The 16,532-nt window shown below is 38.6% G+C and overlaps 1 protein-coding gene across 8 annotated transcripts in view; it reads left to right on the top strand.

Annotated features, from left to right (window-relative positions):
* Positions 1 to 16,532, top strand: part of Pde4d (phosphodiesterase 4D) — a 1,451,136-nt gene that overhangs the window by 264,258 nt on the left and 1,170,346 nt on the right. The gene's annotated exons all lie outside the window — the stretch shown is intronic.

Genomic DNA, 16,532 nt, shown 5'->3' with positions numbered 1-16,532 from the left:
ATTGAGATTAAAGGCATGTGTCTCCATGCTGGTGGTATCCTTGAACACACAGAGATCTGCCTGTCATGTGACCGGCATATGCTACCACTGCCAGACTTCTGTTATGGCTTGCTATCAGCTCTGACCCCCAGGCAACTTTACTTATTAACATACAAATAAAATCACATTTCAGTACAAATAAAATATCACCATATAAATTTTTGGTGATTTTTAAAAATAATCACTGCCAAGGCCCAGGTATGCAAGAGCATACCTCTTGCATTTGCTTTACATAGCTCCATGGTCTCAGGCTTTCTATGCTCAGCCCATTTTCAGCTGATCATTCTCTATGATGTAAGGATAAGGAAAGGGTCCAGGTCTTTCACATGTGGATGCTCAGCTTCCCTATCTCTGTTTATTCAGGATGTTTCCTTTCCCTTTTGTGTCTTCTTGGTACCCATCCTCCTTTGAAAATTACTGAACCGTATACTCTTGAGTTTATATCTAGACTCTAGATCCTATTCTTTTAGTCTGGCTGACTGATTTTATGTCAATATTTCTTTGTCATACAACTTGACTTTGAATCTTTGAATTTATAAGTTTCTTATGCTGGGGTTATAGGCCCTATACTTAAAGCCAAGAATGTCTATCTAATTTTTTTTTATCCTATTATTAAGTTGTGTGAGTTACTTAAATATTTTGGATATTTGACTCTTCATCAGACATAAGGTTTGCAAATATTTTTAGAAAGTGTGGTGGCTTCAACTTTGTTTTTCTTCCTTAGGGTAGTTATATCATTTTGGACATTATGGATATTTTAGCATTAATTCTTCTAATATTTGAGCTAAGAATATATTTTTATATTTTTATATATCTATACATTTTCTGTTTATTCCATCAGTATTTTATCAGCTTTAATGAAAGTATTTTTCACCTATTAGTTTATGTTTACTCTTAAGCATTTTGTTCTTTATTCATACTATTAAAAATGGATTGTTTTCTTGATTTATTTTTTTGGACATACCATTATTATGCTGGAGACATGAAGCCAATTACTTCTAGGTAGATTTTTGTGTTTCATGGGTTTACTAAATTTGTTCTTTGATTCTATTGTTTCTAACAGCTATCCATGGAATCATTAAGCTGTTCTATAGAGCAGCATGTCATCTATAAATAGGGATAATTTTACTTTTCAAGATTTGAATGCTGTTTTTTTCTTGTCCAGTTGCTGTTGCTAGTATTTCTAATTCTAGGCTGAACAGAAGTCATGAAAGTAGGCGTCCTCATATTGTACTTAATATCAGAGCATTTCTCAGGTGTTCCCATTGGAAATGTTGGGTGTTTATTATCTTACTTATGCACATACATATTAAAGTTCCATTTTAAATACCTGAAGCTTATAGAATAAAATAAATAAGAAAGCTGTGTAACAAAGCACAGAAAAGCAAAACAAAATTGTTAAAATAAAAAATCAGAAATGGTTGTTATGCAATAAAATATTTGACCTAGCCATATGTTGACTCTGGGCTACTCACACCAAATATAGTGATATAGATGAGTTGCAATGAAAAAAAAAATCCCAAAATATGTGCAATAGAAACCTCAAAAAAAGGAGAATAAGAGTTCTTATAAGAGTACCAGATGGCGCAAACATTAGAGAAAATGAAATGACCAGCAAATGAGGGAAGATGTAAAGAGCCATCTAGCAGGATTCCATAGCAACTCCAAAGGTATCACAGCCAAAACAGCCAGTAGTCCACACAGAGATGGCCAGAACTGAGAGGAGAAATGGGCAGATCCACAATTATAGTTAAGACTTCAGCATCCTTCCTCCTTCAGCTGACGTTAAGTCAAGAATGCAGAGCCCAGCAACACTGTCACCCACCCAGATCACATCGATATAGTATGCATTGAATAGTTGCCAAGTCATGGTATTTGCAAGTGTCAGTGGAACTTACAGCAAACTAGGCTATGTCTACACCATGAGGAAATGCTAGCTCAACCTAAAAGTAGCTGAAGTAGAGTAATTTTCCCCCTTCTGACTGTCCTAGACTTAAACTATAAATCAATAAGAGAAACATAAAAGGGAAGTCTGCAAACAGTTGGGGCTGACTAACCTCTAAATAATGCAGGGATCAAAGAGAAAGTCTCTAAGAGGGGAACACAGTAAAGGAGCCAAACCAAGTTAAAGTAAAAATGCAGCCTAAATTATCAGAACACAGCTGAAGAGCACTGGGGAAGACATTTAAAGACCTTAAGGATTAGGAGCAAAAAAAAAGTCTGAATTTATGACACAAACTCTCCTTAGAAGAACCCAGGAAGAAAAGTAAAAACAAACTTAAGAGCCAACCTAAAAGAGGAATTTAGTTTTGCCAGCTAATTCATAGAGCATTGTTTCTTCTGAAACAATCTGTTTGTTTGTTAAATTGAGTTTGGGTTTTGAAGCAGGGCCTCTTTAAGCCCAGGGTTTTATGAAACTCACTGTGTAGTCAGTATTGCACTTGGGACAATCCTCCAGTTTTTGCCTCTCAGTTCTGGGGTTCTACGCATGAGCCATCTTTCCTGGCTTGTTATAAAGTTCCTGATTAAACAGCAACACATAAAGTCATCTTTAGAATGCTGAGTACTGATTAAATCATCAGAAAATGAAGTTATGAATGGAGGTGATGGCTACTGTAATGATGAAGATATTTGTTATGTATCACTGCCCCCTTTTTGACCACACTGAACATCTCTCTGGAAATGAACCACTAAAGATGAAACAATATTTCTTTTGCCTTTGATTAACTACTGTTCATCTTATGTTAAAGAATAGTGTTGTCATGAATTTAAACTGGTGTTTAGAGGCTAGGGAAATTGTTTTTTCATATGTATGTTCTTATTTATGGAATCAGGTCATACAAATACTTTACCAGTGATTCTTAACGGTGGTGGTTGCAAATTAGAATCATCTAGAGAGCTTTAAAATATGCTGGTGCCTGGGTACCATCCAGGGAAATTCTGATTTAATTGGCTTATGGCAAAGAGTCTCAAAATGCAGACTTAAATGTGCAGCAGCAGTACTTGGAAACTTGTTAGAAATGCAAATTCATAAGTCCACCCCAGCCTGACCATCTATGTTTAAACAAATCTTTCCAATGATTCTGAGGCCGTGTGTCTCAAATTTTAATATACTTAGGTACTCCTAGGGAATCTTACAGAAGTGCAGATCATGATTGCTAGTTTGGTATAGAGTTGGGATTATTAACAAACTCCTGTAGATGCTAATGTGGTGGTTGTGGACCACAATTTGAATAACAAGGGTCCATATGACATGTGTACAGGGTCCACATGACATCTGTACATTTGCATTTATAAAAAGACTTCCTAATTTGGAATGTAGCCAAGGTTGAGGATAACAAGTCTAGATTATTTTGAGTCTGCCAATGCCAATACTAATACTACTTGAGTAAGCTTTCCTTCATACTCCATACTTGAGATTGGAGAATCATTAAAAAGCTTATTATTTTGAACAAAAATTGTGTGTGTGTGTGTTATGTGTGTATATGTATGCAACTGTATGTGAGCTACAGTATGAATATAGAGGTCATGAAGAGGACAGATCTTGGGAGTTGGTTCTTTTCTGCAACAATGGAGGGTTCAGTGAGCAAACTCAGGTTTCCAGGTCTACAGTCACTGAGCTACCTTGCTGGCCATTATTATCTTTTAAATGATGGTTACTAATCCTTAGTTACACACAATTCCACTGTGACAAATTTATCCATTATTTTATATATCCAACATTAAAACCCTGATCTCTTTAAACTTTCATAGTTATTATTTTTTATTATGTGAGAATTTTATGCATGCAAATGTGGTTTGATCAAATTCACCCCCTCAGGGCCCTCCATCAATACCCAGCCTCCTAGTCCTTTATTCAAAAGGGCTTTTTATAATATGCCAAGGGGAGTGGCAAAAGACCTCCCCCTTGCAAGATCAAGGCACACCATACAGCCAAGTGTAGACATTACCAAACACCTGGTAAACATGCCCCTGGCCAAATTATCCCATTATGCAGCCCCATATATGTATATACATATACATATACATATACATATACATATACATATATGATTACATATACAAATATAAAAGAAGTTAAATATACATATACACACACACACATTTTATGAAGTTTCTACAACAGTAGATTTCACGTAGCTTCTTCAAAAGATATTGCCTTAGTTATCCCTCCTGATACTCCATTTTCTACCTTCCTCTCCCATTCAAAACTCCACTAACCCTTCCTGTTCAGTTTTTCCTCATTCCTAGTGCCTGTGTTGTGTCCCCTGCCTTGAAGTTCCTGTAAATGGTGCCTTCCTATTTTCCCAGTTTCTGTGGGCACTCCAATTAAACACACGTGTCTAAAGATTAAAAGCTAACACTCTCACATGAGAGACAATATGCTCTGTTTTTCTGGGTCTTGGTTACGGCATATAAAATAACTATTTCCAACTCTATTCATTTCTCTGCAAATTTTGTTTTTCTTCTTTACAATAGAATAATAGTCCATTGTGATTATGTACCTCATTTACATTATGTATCCATCCACTGATGGATAATTGAGATGTTTCTATTTCCTTGCTATTGTGGATAGAGCAGCAATAAACATGGATGAGCAAATATCTGTGGTAGGATATGGATTCCTTTGAACATGTGTCCAGGGGTGATATAGCTGGTTGTTATGGTAGATTTATTTCTAACTTCTTAAGGAACCTCTACTGGTTTTCTTGGTGTCGATATCAGTTTGCACTGATGTAGCTGGAGTTTTTTCTGTGTTCCACCCAGTCCGCAGCCACTCAGACCCAAGTAAACACACAGAGGCTTATATTAATTATAACTGTATGGCCATGACTCAAGCCTTCTGCTAGCTAGCTATTATATCTTAAATTAGCCCATAACTATTAATCTACGCATTGCCACATGTTCCGTGGCTTTACTTGCATCCCATTACATGTTGCTCCTTGGGCGGTTCGCTGGCATCTCTTCACTCAGCCTTCCTCTCCCCACAATTCTCCTTGTCTGCTTATCCCGCTTATACTTCCTGCCTGGCTATTGGCCAATCAGTGTTTTATTAAATTAGTGTACAAAAGCATTATTCCACAGCACACTTATACCAACAGTGAATAGCTGTTTCACTTTCCCCATAGGCATGCTAGTGTTTGTTGTTATTTGTTTTTCAAAAATTTGGGCATTCTGACTTTAAGACATTGGAGAAAGAAACTAAGGAAAATACCAGAGTATGCAAAGAATCCCCTTGCTCATAGATTGGTTGGATTAATATTGTGAAAATGTCAGTTCTACCAAAAGTAGCCTAGAGATTAAGTATAGTACTCATCAAAATTCCAATGCAATTACTCATAGAAATTGAAAAAAAAAATTCTTAAAATTTATATAAAAACTCAAAATCCTAGGTCAGTCAAACCATCCTGAACAATACAAATACTACTAGAGATATCATCATCTCCAAAGCAAACAAAAACCTTGTCAATCAAAATAATGCAATACTGACATAAACCCAGACACACTAATCAATGGAATAGAACTGAGGATCCTGGAATAAACTCATCCTTCTCCTCTTCACCCCAACTAGCATTATTTCCCTAACTAATCCTTTTTAAGGATCGCTTTTCACTTTCCAGATAAAAATTGTCAGTGAGATGAACACATCGAAAGATGGTTAGACCCCTCTTTGTTGAGGGAATGTGGAACTTTTCACTTCTTCTGCAGACAATGCCTTGAGACAACTGTCCTTAACTAACACTTCTCATTTCACGCAGAACAGTACATGCTTACCTGTTCTGATGTTACCAGGAAACACCCACATATGAATACCTTCATGTCCAGTCAATTGGTGTACATTTCCCCTTACACTTGTTAAAGTCACCAAGAAAATATAACAGTCTAAAGCTCATATTCCCTTCCATAGCCATCTTTCTTCCTGTATCTTCTATATCAATCAGAGTAACTCTTGAGTCTTCCTTGATTCTGCTCCTATTTTTTTTTCTGTCCCAAATGGGGCTCACTGTGAGATCTCAGGATTCTCCCCATCTTGAACCCATCCACTTTCCTTTTGTGCCTTCTGCTGCTTTGGTGCAGGGCTTCATCATTCCTTGCTTAAGTTTTGGTGTGATTATCTAAATCTTTTCTTGTCTTTAGTCTGCCTGACCTCTCACCCATTAATCTTACAGTATCTGGAGTGTGAATTCATGTCCCTTTTCATCTTTAAGACTCTGATGATTCTTTACTGACCTCATAATTAAGTCTATGATCCTTAGTATGACTTAAGAATCGTAAGCAGTTTGCCACTTGCTCTTTTTTTCTGGAAGCATGAACCTGGTGCTTTTTTTTATATGCACCACTTTCTCTGCCTATTCAAATCCTTCAAAGAGGTGATGCCTCTACTTAGAGTATCTTTCTATTCCCCTATGTATGTAACCCTTTCTCTTGTATTCCTCCAAGATACTGACTTTGAATAGATGCTGTCCTTGATCCTACCTTTTTCAAGGCTGAGTTCCATATCAGATCACAATCCCTATGACTATAATTATACTGAATTTTAATTCCCTATTTACTAGTTTGTATTCCTGAACAGCTTCTTCTAGACAGGGATTAGTTTGTTCCCCATGCCCAGAAGTATCAAGCCTAGTGTCTATATTATGGTTTTTACCTCATAAATATTAATAAGCAAAGTTCCCAGATGTGTAAAGGAAAGGCTATGGCAAATCTACCAGAGAAGGGCAAACCTATCAGAAAAACACAAATCATATTATAGGTTGTAGCTCCTTTATTACTCCCAATCTTCAGCTTCTTATAATTGAATATCTAGAAAAAGTGTATGCAAAATGAGCAGATAAGGGTCTTCTAATTAAGCCGAGTGACATAGTTTCTTTTCCCAAAGCATCATAACATAATTTTAAAGGGTGGTAGTTGACTCAAAATTTTAATATGTGCACAACGATTCCTTTTCTGGGTTCCATTTTTTTTCCAAACTTGGAAGAAAAGTCTGATTGAACTGGCATAATTCTATATCCTGAGTTCTCAACTTTTCCTTTTTCAGTTCTTGGGTCATGTGTGGTGATTGGTCAACATACACCTAATCAAGTGTGAAGTCAGGTAATAAAACACCTTCAGATTCTGGACTGGCACTGTGCTATCACAGGTGATGGACTTGTGTTATGTCTACAGCCTTGATTTATCCCTTGGTCCAGAGAGTTGTACTTATAAACTTTTAAGAAAAAGCCAGGTTTCAAAATTTACAGTTCATTTCCTACATGCATATTCACCTAAAGAAAATTCATAACCCAAGCCTTAATAAACAAACAGCAAAAATGTATATAGGGCAGAGACAGGACAGCATCTCCTGGGGCCTTTGAATGTTTCTTTGGAATTCTATACCCCAGTGTCTATCTGAATTTTGTCATTCCCTCTTGCTTCTGCCGAGTCATCATCCCTGGAATCTGAGAACAGTTTAAAGTGGGATTTCACTGTTGAGGGTTGATGGTCGATGAGTTAGACCACATTCTAATATGAATTCATGTCTTGTTTTAATTCCTCTTGTAGAGGAAACCTGCCCAAGGAATCCAACGGGCCCACTGCTTACCAAGCTGGAAACTTGATATGCTTATTCTTATTACTCTACATTTCCTTACATACCTCTACTTAGAGGTTGCCTTGAACTCTGTTTCTCATTTCCTGTCTTCCCTGCTTATCTAAATCTTATTTTGCAGGTTCACTTCATTTCACTCTCTCCTGTAACTAGGGCAAAGATCATGGTACTTCATCATTCTTGATATGATATTTCATTCTCTCAAATTATTTCCCATTCTTTTACAGCAGACTTTGTATATATATATATATTTCACTGTGGTATACATCTCCTTATGACTATTTAAATGATGTGCTCCTGGGAAATGACACATTCCTGTCATGTTATCTAAGGGCTTATCCAAAATCAGGTTAGCACAGAGAGTTCTTTGGGCTATTAGAAAATTCTTCTGATATTTACTGTGACTTTTGAAATTATCAACTAGAAAAAGTTCCATGAATTATGCTTCCCTGGCTCTCATGGAACCCATCACTTTTTGTTCCTATGTTTTCCTTCTTACCACCAAGGGACTGTTCTTAAAGAATTAAAAGATGAAATTATAAGCTTAGAAATTAGAGCAATCTGGATAACTTCATTCTTGCTTTAATTCTCAGCTACAGGGAAGAAATGGGATCAGTTGTGTTTCTTGATCACAGTTGTCCTTACCTTCTCCAACACTAGTTCCTGGCACACCAAAAGTGCTTTTTTTCTCCCTGAATATATATATCACCAAAGAGTGTCTGTGGCACATACCAGTGAGCTTGTGCCCACGTTGACATAACAGCCACCCTGACAATTGGTTACCATATGTACCTTCCATTGTCTTCACTATTCTGATACCAGAAAAAAATGACATCTTCTAAAGAAACAAGAAATGTAACTATATTCTGGCTTGGCAAGCTGAAATTTTAGAAAGATCACTTTCCAATAATGATAGCTAGTGAAAAAGAAAACTTATGTGGTAAATACTTAAAAAGAAGATGACATTTGAAATCAAAGTCTAGAGTTTCTGTTTGGGGGCTTTATGGCTCCATGAATGACATGCAAAGAGCCTGTTGAAATTTGCTCACAATCCCAATTGGCTTTACTTTGCAACAGGAGGGGGCAAATAGTCTTCCTGAATCAGAGTCCCAATTGACTCTCTCCTGGTGATATTATGTATGTTAGTGATGTTGATTCCTCTTTTATTTGTCAGAAACAGTACTGATCAATTGAATCTAAAAATATAAAAATAAAGCAGGATGAACATGAAAATATGGTATGAGACCTAAAAAGAATTTCTAAATTATGTAGTTTAGCTGTTCTCAGTATAGGCTTTGGACTATAGGCATCTTTGGAGATCTGATGAGAGGGATTTGAAACTCTCCTCAGGCATGTGAGCATCTCTCCATAGAAATAAAGTTCACTGGGCTGGAGAGATGGCTCAGAGGTTAAGAGTATTGTCTGCTCTTCCAGAAGACCTAAGTTCAATTCCCAGCAACCACATGGTGGCTCAAACCATCTATAATGAGATCTGGTGCCCTCTTCTGGCATGTAGGCATACATGCCAGCAGAACCTTGTATGTATAATAAATAAGTCAATCTTTAAAAAATAAAATTCACCACATAATTTCAACAGGATCTTAGAAGCCAAGAGCCTTTTAGTGGTGTAACTCCTCACCTAGGAGACTGCAGGATCTGAGACCTGCTCTCCCTTAGTGCCCTGGAAGCTGAGGCTGGACTAGATCCAGAAGGTTTGTATTTTTGCCTTAGAATTGGCTGTTCAGGAGACATTGCATCACTACAATCAATGAGCTACCTGTGTTCTATTCTACATGTTAAGCTTGTGGAACCCTGCCACACAGGATGAGCACCCCTGCCCTTTGATCATATGGAATGACCTCACCCCTAGCGATTGCTGCTGCTGTTTTGTGTTGGCCTGGCAGCTCCTCATGCTGGTCAAGTTACCTTTTGACTGGAAAGGTGAGCAGTAGCACCCACAGCTGAGCAGCCACCACCTTCAGAATCTCAAATTCAATATTTTCTCCCATTCTCTCTAATTATTGTATTCAAGGTGATTTGGAGTTTGCTTTGAGAATTTTCTTTTTCTTCTTCCAGTTGACTGTTTCCTTCAATGCCCTGGTACTGATGAAGATAGCAGGGACAGAGGTGTGCCTCTCTGTTTAGTCTGGAATCATTAGTTGAGCTAAGTCCCATGATGGTGTCTGGCTTGACAACTGCATGGCATGTAAAGTTTGGGGCTACAAAAGCCATTGGTTTCTTAACTTTAGATGAGTCTTTCAACTAGAATAACAAAACACCTAAATCAGAAGTGAGAGGAAAGATCACTAACAAGAGCCACGCACACACCAGAGTCAGTCTTTCACTGTGAGTGAATGAGGAAAGCCTTTATCTTGTCAGAAAGTTGCACAGAATATCATAAATTGCTTCAGACAGCAGATATTACAGATAGGAGTGTTCTCTTCAGTGCAATAAAGCCCCAAACATAGATCTAAAAACAGCTGTCCAATATTTTTCTTTTCTTTTTTTTTCAAGTTGTTAAACCATCCACAATGTCATCTCTGCAGGGTGTTACAAGTTAAACCCAGGAATGGATCCCCACACATTATAAAGGGGTTGTACGTATGATAAGGCTAGGGGCACTGTCTGAGTGCTTCCAAGTACCAGTCACGGGGGAGATGCTTGTACATATGTTCAACATTTGCTCTTAGGAAGTCCCTGTGAAGAAAGTGGGGGTAGCTTCATCTTTAGAGCTGAGAAAACTAAAGTCTATAAAGAATTTAACACAAAGACATACAAAACAAGAGACAAATCTTCTGTTCCTTTCTTTATTATTAAGAAATTTTCTATTTTACATACCAACCACAGATGTCCCCTCCTCTCTCTTCCTGCCCCCCCAGATTTTCCCCTAAATCACCCTCCATTTCCACCTCCTCCAAGACAAATCTTTGTATGTGTGTTTACAGCTCAGGCTTTCTCTTCTACAACAAATAGGTTGTAAAGTGCTATATTTTGTATGTGGTTTGGAAGTGCTATTATTATTTTCTATACACATGTGCATTGAAATATTATCAACATATACTTTATATGTACATGTAAATCTTTATAAACATTTGTTGGTATATGGTATATCATTAATACAAATATGAAATTCAGAAAATATGAGCGCATATGTTTATATACCCCCCGCCAAATACACAGGCGCGTGTGCACGCGCGCACGCACGCGCACACACACACACACACACACACACTCACATTCACATGGAACAGTTACATACCAAACACAGCTAGAACCAAAGCTGGCCCTGATGAAGAATTAATTCTCTTCTCTTTGCAACCTTGCTTATATAGTATATTTTCCTTAGTCCTTTCCACAAGGGGTATTTCTAGTACAATTATATTCAAAATGTATATATAGTTTAAAGTTTGTATTGTTTATTATTATTTTTCTATGAGGCTTCATTTATCACAGTGTGATGTTCTTTAATTGCTGTTTAAATAAGATCTATCGGATGGTAGAAGAACTAGAAAGAACAACATAGCTCCTGAGTAGCCTGAGAAGAATCTGCACAAGGTTATGAAACCCAGAGCTTTGACCAAATTGCTTGTGTTTTGTACAAAGTGAAAATGCTCTGCACGTTATTTAATCTATAATACAGGACAGAATGGCCGTATCTTTTGGCTGAGTGTAAACATGTATCCATTGATTTTTATTTGTACTTTGTTGGTAAACCCACAAGGTTGGTAATTGGCATATGATTTTCAATCTTTTATCTGCTTAGCAATAAATTCATGAAGTTATATTATGGTTTGTGCCTAATAAATATAAATAAGGAAAGTTCTCAGAAGTGTGAAGAAAAGAGTCTGCCATGGCAAAGCAGCCACAGAAGGGCAGACCTGTCATAGATGAGCAAGTCACATCATAGGTGGTAGTGTTTTTATTTATCATAGTCAGCACCTTCTTTTGACGAAGACAGACAGGGCAAGCCTCAGCCTCTGCTGTTTTCATTTCTACTAGGGCCCCAAAGGAAACACCCAGCAATAGGAAGAAAAAACATGAAAAAAATAAAACCTTGCCAAGTTTATTGATTAATGCTATTTCATGCCCACTTAGTGCTGAGCAAGGGTGAAACGTGATAACTGATGTGTGTAGAGTGTGAGCATTCACAGATCCATTCTGTCAGAGGTCAGGCTCAGAAATCTCAGGTCCCACATTCTCCTCTCCCTTATAGGTGGCTTTAGAAACACCCTGACAAGCACAGGTTACCCCAAGGGTGGAACAACACCAATGTGGGGCAACTGTGGATGATGCAGGATGCCAAAAGAGACATGAGCAAAATCGAGTGATACCAGTGAGCAGTTAGCATTTGGAAGGTGACCTTTTCTTCCTGAAAATAATTTTGGGTTACCAGACTGTTGAACATCAAGGTTCCCTTCTTTATATAATCTCATGAAAACACTCTGATTCCACTTTATGTTTCTCAAGAGCCAGCTTTCACAGGGTTTTCCAATATCTTGCAGTGAGAAAGCAAGCCATTTGTACTCCTAGCAAGAGGAAACTATTTTTTTTTCTCACTGTTTCTGCTCCACTCCCTAATAAGATTATGTGCAGGACAGGCACTTGGCTCCCCAAGCAAAGTGTCCTTTCCCTTCTCTCTGTGAATGGCTATATGTCCCAAGATGTCTGCTTTCTCTGGAGGGAGCCAGCTCTGTATACCTGTGTTCTGTGCTAGTGAGTGAGTGCTCACTGATGTGAATAGGTTGTGTCTTTATTGGCTTTGTTGTCATCTTTATGAGAAAGGCTTTTTCAGAGAAGTCCCTCACCCTGCCTGCTGGCCCCACATTATCATGGGGAGGAAATGAGGCATCTTGGTAAAAGCACAGCCTTTGAGGAACAGGTTACAGGCTAGGGTGATCCTAAGCAATCATTGTGTGCCTGAGCTGTGTGGCATGTAAACAGTAGAGGGAATGGGGACAGAAAGAGGAGATTTTCTGGATAACTTCTGCCTCAGCAACTAAGTCTTTCTCATGAAATCATAGAAAACCTCCAGTGTGGACCATGAGTCATCCTCTGAACCAAATCCACTGTGTAAAGTAAGCTTTGAGGTTTTTGGTAAAAGAAATGCAGCCTTGAATGACCTAATCACAAGTCCTTCTCATCATGCCCCTGTGAGTAAGGGCTCCTGGGCAAGCATCTTTCTTTACAATGGGGAACCAGGTAGAACAACTTTATCTGAGTGCTGGGCTCAGTTTGTGGAATTATTCAAGCAAGCCAGACACATCATATCACGGGAACCTGATGAGTCCTTGTCCTCTTGTGTCTATATCACTTGCTTCATATAACCCCTGCTCATTCACACTGCTTCCGAACTCCAGTCTTCACAAGCCTTATGTACATGCAATGCCTATCTCTGTCTGGGCTGAAAGTTTCTGTGATAATGATTTGTTGCAAATTTAATCTGTTTAGTATTGATATCATATATCCAGCTATCTCTGACATAGAGGGTAAAAACAATAACAACAACAGGTGATTAAAACATGGTACATTCAGCTTTTCTACATCCACAAGTAGAATGCATGTTCAGCTGAACATGCTCTGAATGCATGTTCTCCTGTAATTGGCACAGGGCAAGAAGTGCACCTGCAATTTTCATCACTGTTTCCTGTGTGTCTAGGTCAGAGGTACCTGATACATAGTAATTTGTATGAATATATTGAATGAATGAATAAACAAATCTCACAGGTGCTCTTGGTAAAGGCTGTACTGAATGCTCTCTCTTCAGCTATAAAGTATTTACTCATCTGAAATCTGGTGAGTTAGTCTGCTCTCCATCGCCGTGACAAAATATGTGGGATAGGAAACTCCAAGCTTTGTTTTGATTTATGATCGATTTTGGTTTCAGAGTACATTGCTTGGCCTTGTTGCTCTTCTGATCAGTTGATATGTCATGACAGAGAACACATGGAGGAGGAACCCTGTTCCCACTGTGGCTGAGATGGGAGAGAAGGGGTAGGGACTGGTAAGGTCCTTCAAAGGCGTGACCTAACTTCCCTCTACTAGGTTCCCTCTACAACTTAAGGCGTCAACCTTAAGATATCTCTAGCTACTGACCATCTCTTCGTACCTGGCCTTTGTGAAATATTTAAGATACAGACCATAGCATCTGGATGGGATGAGGTCTGTGAGAGGAGTACACAGGTTCTCAGCAACATAGTCAAGTCTTCCAAACTCAGAGTGGGTATGCAGGCAAGATAACAGGTGTAGAACAGATGTTGGTGACATTGCCCACCTGTGGAGATTAGTGTTATATTGAAGTACTTTTGAGGATTCAAACATTACCAAGTATTGGTGATTTGGCCTATACTTAAAACCTCTTGAGACTCCCTAGTCTATGTAAAGGAATCACCTCAAAATAATTAGGAGGGGAGGATGAATGGCTAGATAGATAGACTGATGATGATGATGTGTGTGTGTGTGTGTGTGTGTGTGTGTGTGTGTGTGTGTGTGTGTATGTGTGTATGTATGTATTTTTAGGCTGTCTTTGCAAAGCTAATTTTTCCAGAGAGAAAACTGGTGTGCAAAAGAGAGAAGATGATGTAGGGGAGGGAAAAAAAGCCTCTTTTTTTTTTTTTAAAGCATAGTCCATGATTCACTGTTCACAAGGCCGACATACCATTTCTCATCTGTACTGAAACCAAATTATCAGCAGCCGCTTACCTCAGCCATGATAATAAAGTCATGTCAGGGAAAATCTGGCCTAATATAAAAGTTAGAAAATTCTTTTCTTTCCCTTTTATTGTGTCCATGAAAATTTGAATCAGAGGAGAAATTTGAGGACCCTACAGATCAACTGAGTCTCAGCGTTTCTGGGCTTTACATTGAGCATCGTCTCCCTTGTTAACCTGTGTTTCAACACGCTTATCCACTCTTCTAATCGAGCTCTTATCATCTACAAATGTAAATCACATCTGGATTGCTGTGGAGAGGACATGTCTCCTGCTTTTATCTTTGTTTTCCTTTTAAGAAATTATGAAGGCATTGTTTAGCTTGTTTTTTCTCTCCTATATTTTTACCCAATATCTTTATTTTATTCTTACTTGCTTTTCAAAGGTAAAGATCTCAATGCATTTTCTCCCCTTTTGGGAACCTTTTACGCAGTTCTATGCTCACAGTAGGTTTTGAATAGCAGTCTTTGCAGTTTGCTCATTTGGGAGTGGCCACCAGATATATTCCCTTTTGTGGCCTTATTATTGAAAAGGGGATTAAACAGAATTGTGTCAGTCTGTCTGAGAATATGCTAAATTGATTCACAAGACACTGAAGCCTGCATATTGAAGCAGTGGGAAGCACTGGATAATTTTTATCCAGTAGCATTTAGGCTGGGCAGCACTCCAGATGTTGCTTAAACTGCGTTAACGATTTGATGAACCTTGTGTTAACTGCTGAGGAAGGCGGTGATACCAGACACACTGCCAGTCCTTGCCATACCTTTTTTTTTTTCTTTTTGGCATGGATTTGTAGCATAGACCTATGAGCTCACTCACGGAAGGGTTGAGCTCAGCAGCTGGAAGGACGATGGTCGACCAGATGATATGGAATGAAGGAAACAGGTGAAAAGAGAATAAGCCGAATCATTATTTTGACATTTCTAGATATCTGATATGGGAATAGAATCGAAGGGACTTTCCTTGTAGGTTACTCTACAATGTCTGTTTTAGCGTCCTTGGCAGGACTCTTTAAGGGATGACTAGTCCAAAATCTCATTAACCTAAGCTTTGCTGCTCCTTTGGAGGTAGGAGCAACGCAGGTGGGTGTGAGTATAGAGTATATAAGACCAAAACCACCTCAGCCACTGGCACTAATTGGCTCCCCTGGGAAGTCCCCAGAGAAGCTGTCAATCTTGAAGACTGTTTTTGTTTGTGATTTGTTGTGATTTCTCTTCTGTTATTCTTTCTCCACCTCCATCCACCTTGCCTGTCCTTGCACAAATAAATGGTTGTTCCCAAAGTACAAATAATTAGAAAGACAAGATACACCTCACATGGGATTCAACTGCGTTTCCTCTGCTTTCCTGCCCTTCCTCCATTCTTGCGGTGACTGGAAGACAGTCCCTGCTCTGTGAGAGGATGCTTTCCAAAGTATAGCTGACATAGCTAGAAAGATCACCTGGGAAATTCATTGGAGCAGCACACTGTCCCAGGGTGTTATAGAACATGATTTCTGGTTTGCCTAAAAATGACTTTAATTCCACTCTTTTGAAAACTGTGACAGTGTGACAGTCTTAATCCCACCCTTAATTAGATCATTGTATTCTAAGGTTGGATTATGGGGTAAGGGAAGCTACATTGGAAAGATTTGGAGAATAAAATAGAGGCTTTCTGTGGTCCTGGGGATGATGATAGTGATAATAATAGCTACTATTTAATAAGCAATTACATGTGAATTAACTACTCTGGTCCTCTTTAGTAGGGAGATGCAATGCCTCAGAGGGAATTTGTCCAAGGTTTCAGACAAGTACAAGGTTAGGATTTGATCTTAGGTTTGTCTGACTCCAAATGCATGTGCTCTTACCTGCCACGCTTTGCTGGCCTTTTGTTTTATTTCTGTCTGGGCTCTTTTTGTCCAAAATACAAAAGCAGTTCGGTTATTGACCTAACCTGGCAGGCATACCTTGCAGTATTTGAGGAACAAGAACATCTCATGGGCAGTTTACCAATCACACCCCTGTCTTGTTATTTCATGTGATATATTTCAGTTCTAGGTGTTGTTGATGAAACCAGGTGATGAGTTTTGTGAGTGCTGAGGGTGCCTTTTCCTGATCTTTCTTACAATGAGATAGATTAGAGGGGTGAATAGAGAGATTTGGAGGAAACTTCTCTCTTCCTGAATTACATAGACTAAGCTTTGTGCTGTCCATCCTGGG

The sequence above is a fragment of the Peromyscus maniculatus genome, chromosome 15 (assembly GCF_049852395.1).
Source record: "Peromyscus maniculatus bairdii isolate BWxNUB_F1_BW_parent chromosome 15, HU_Pman_BW_mat_3.1, whole genome shotgun sequence".
Classification (NCBI taxonomy): domain Eukaryota; kingdom Metazoa; phylum Chordata; class Mammalia; order Rodentia; family Cricetidae; genus Peromyscus; species Peromyscus maniculatus.
The sequence above is the reverse complement of the archived record's forward strand: the minus strand, read 5'-3'. Positions and strand labels throughout refer to the sequence as shown.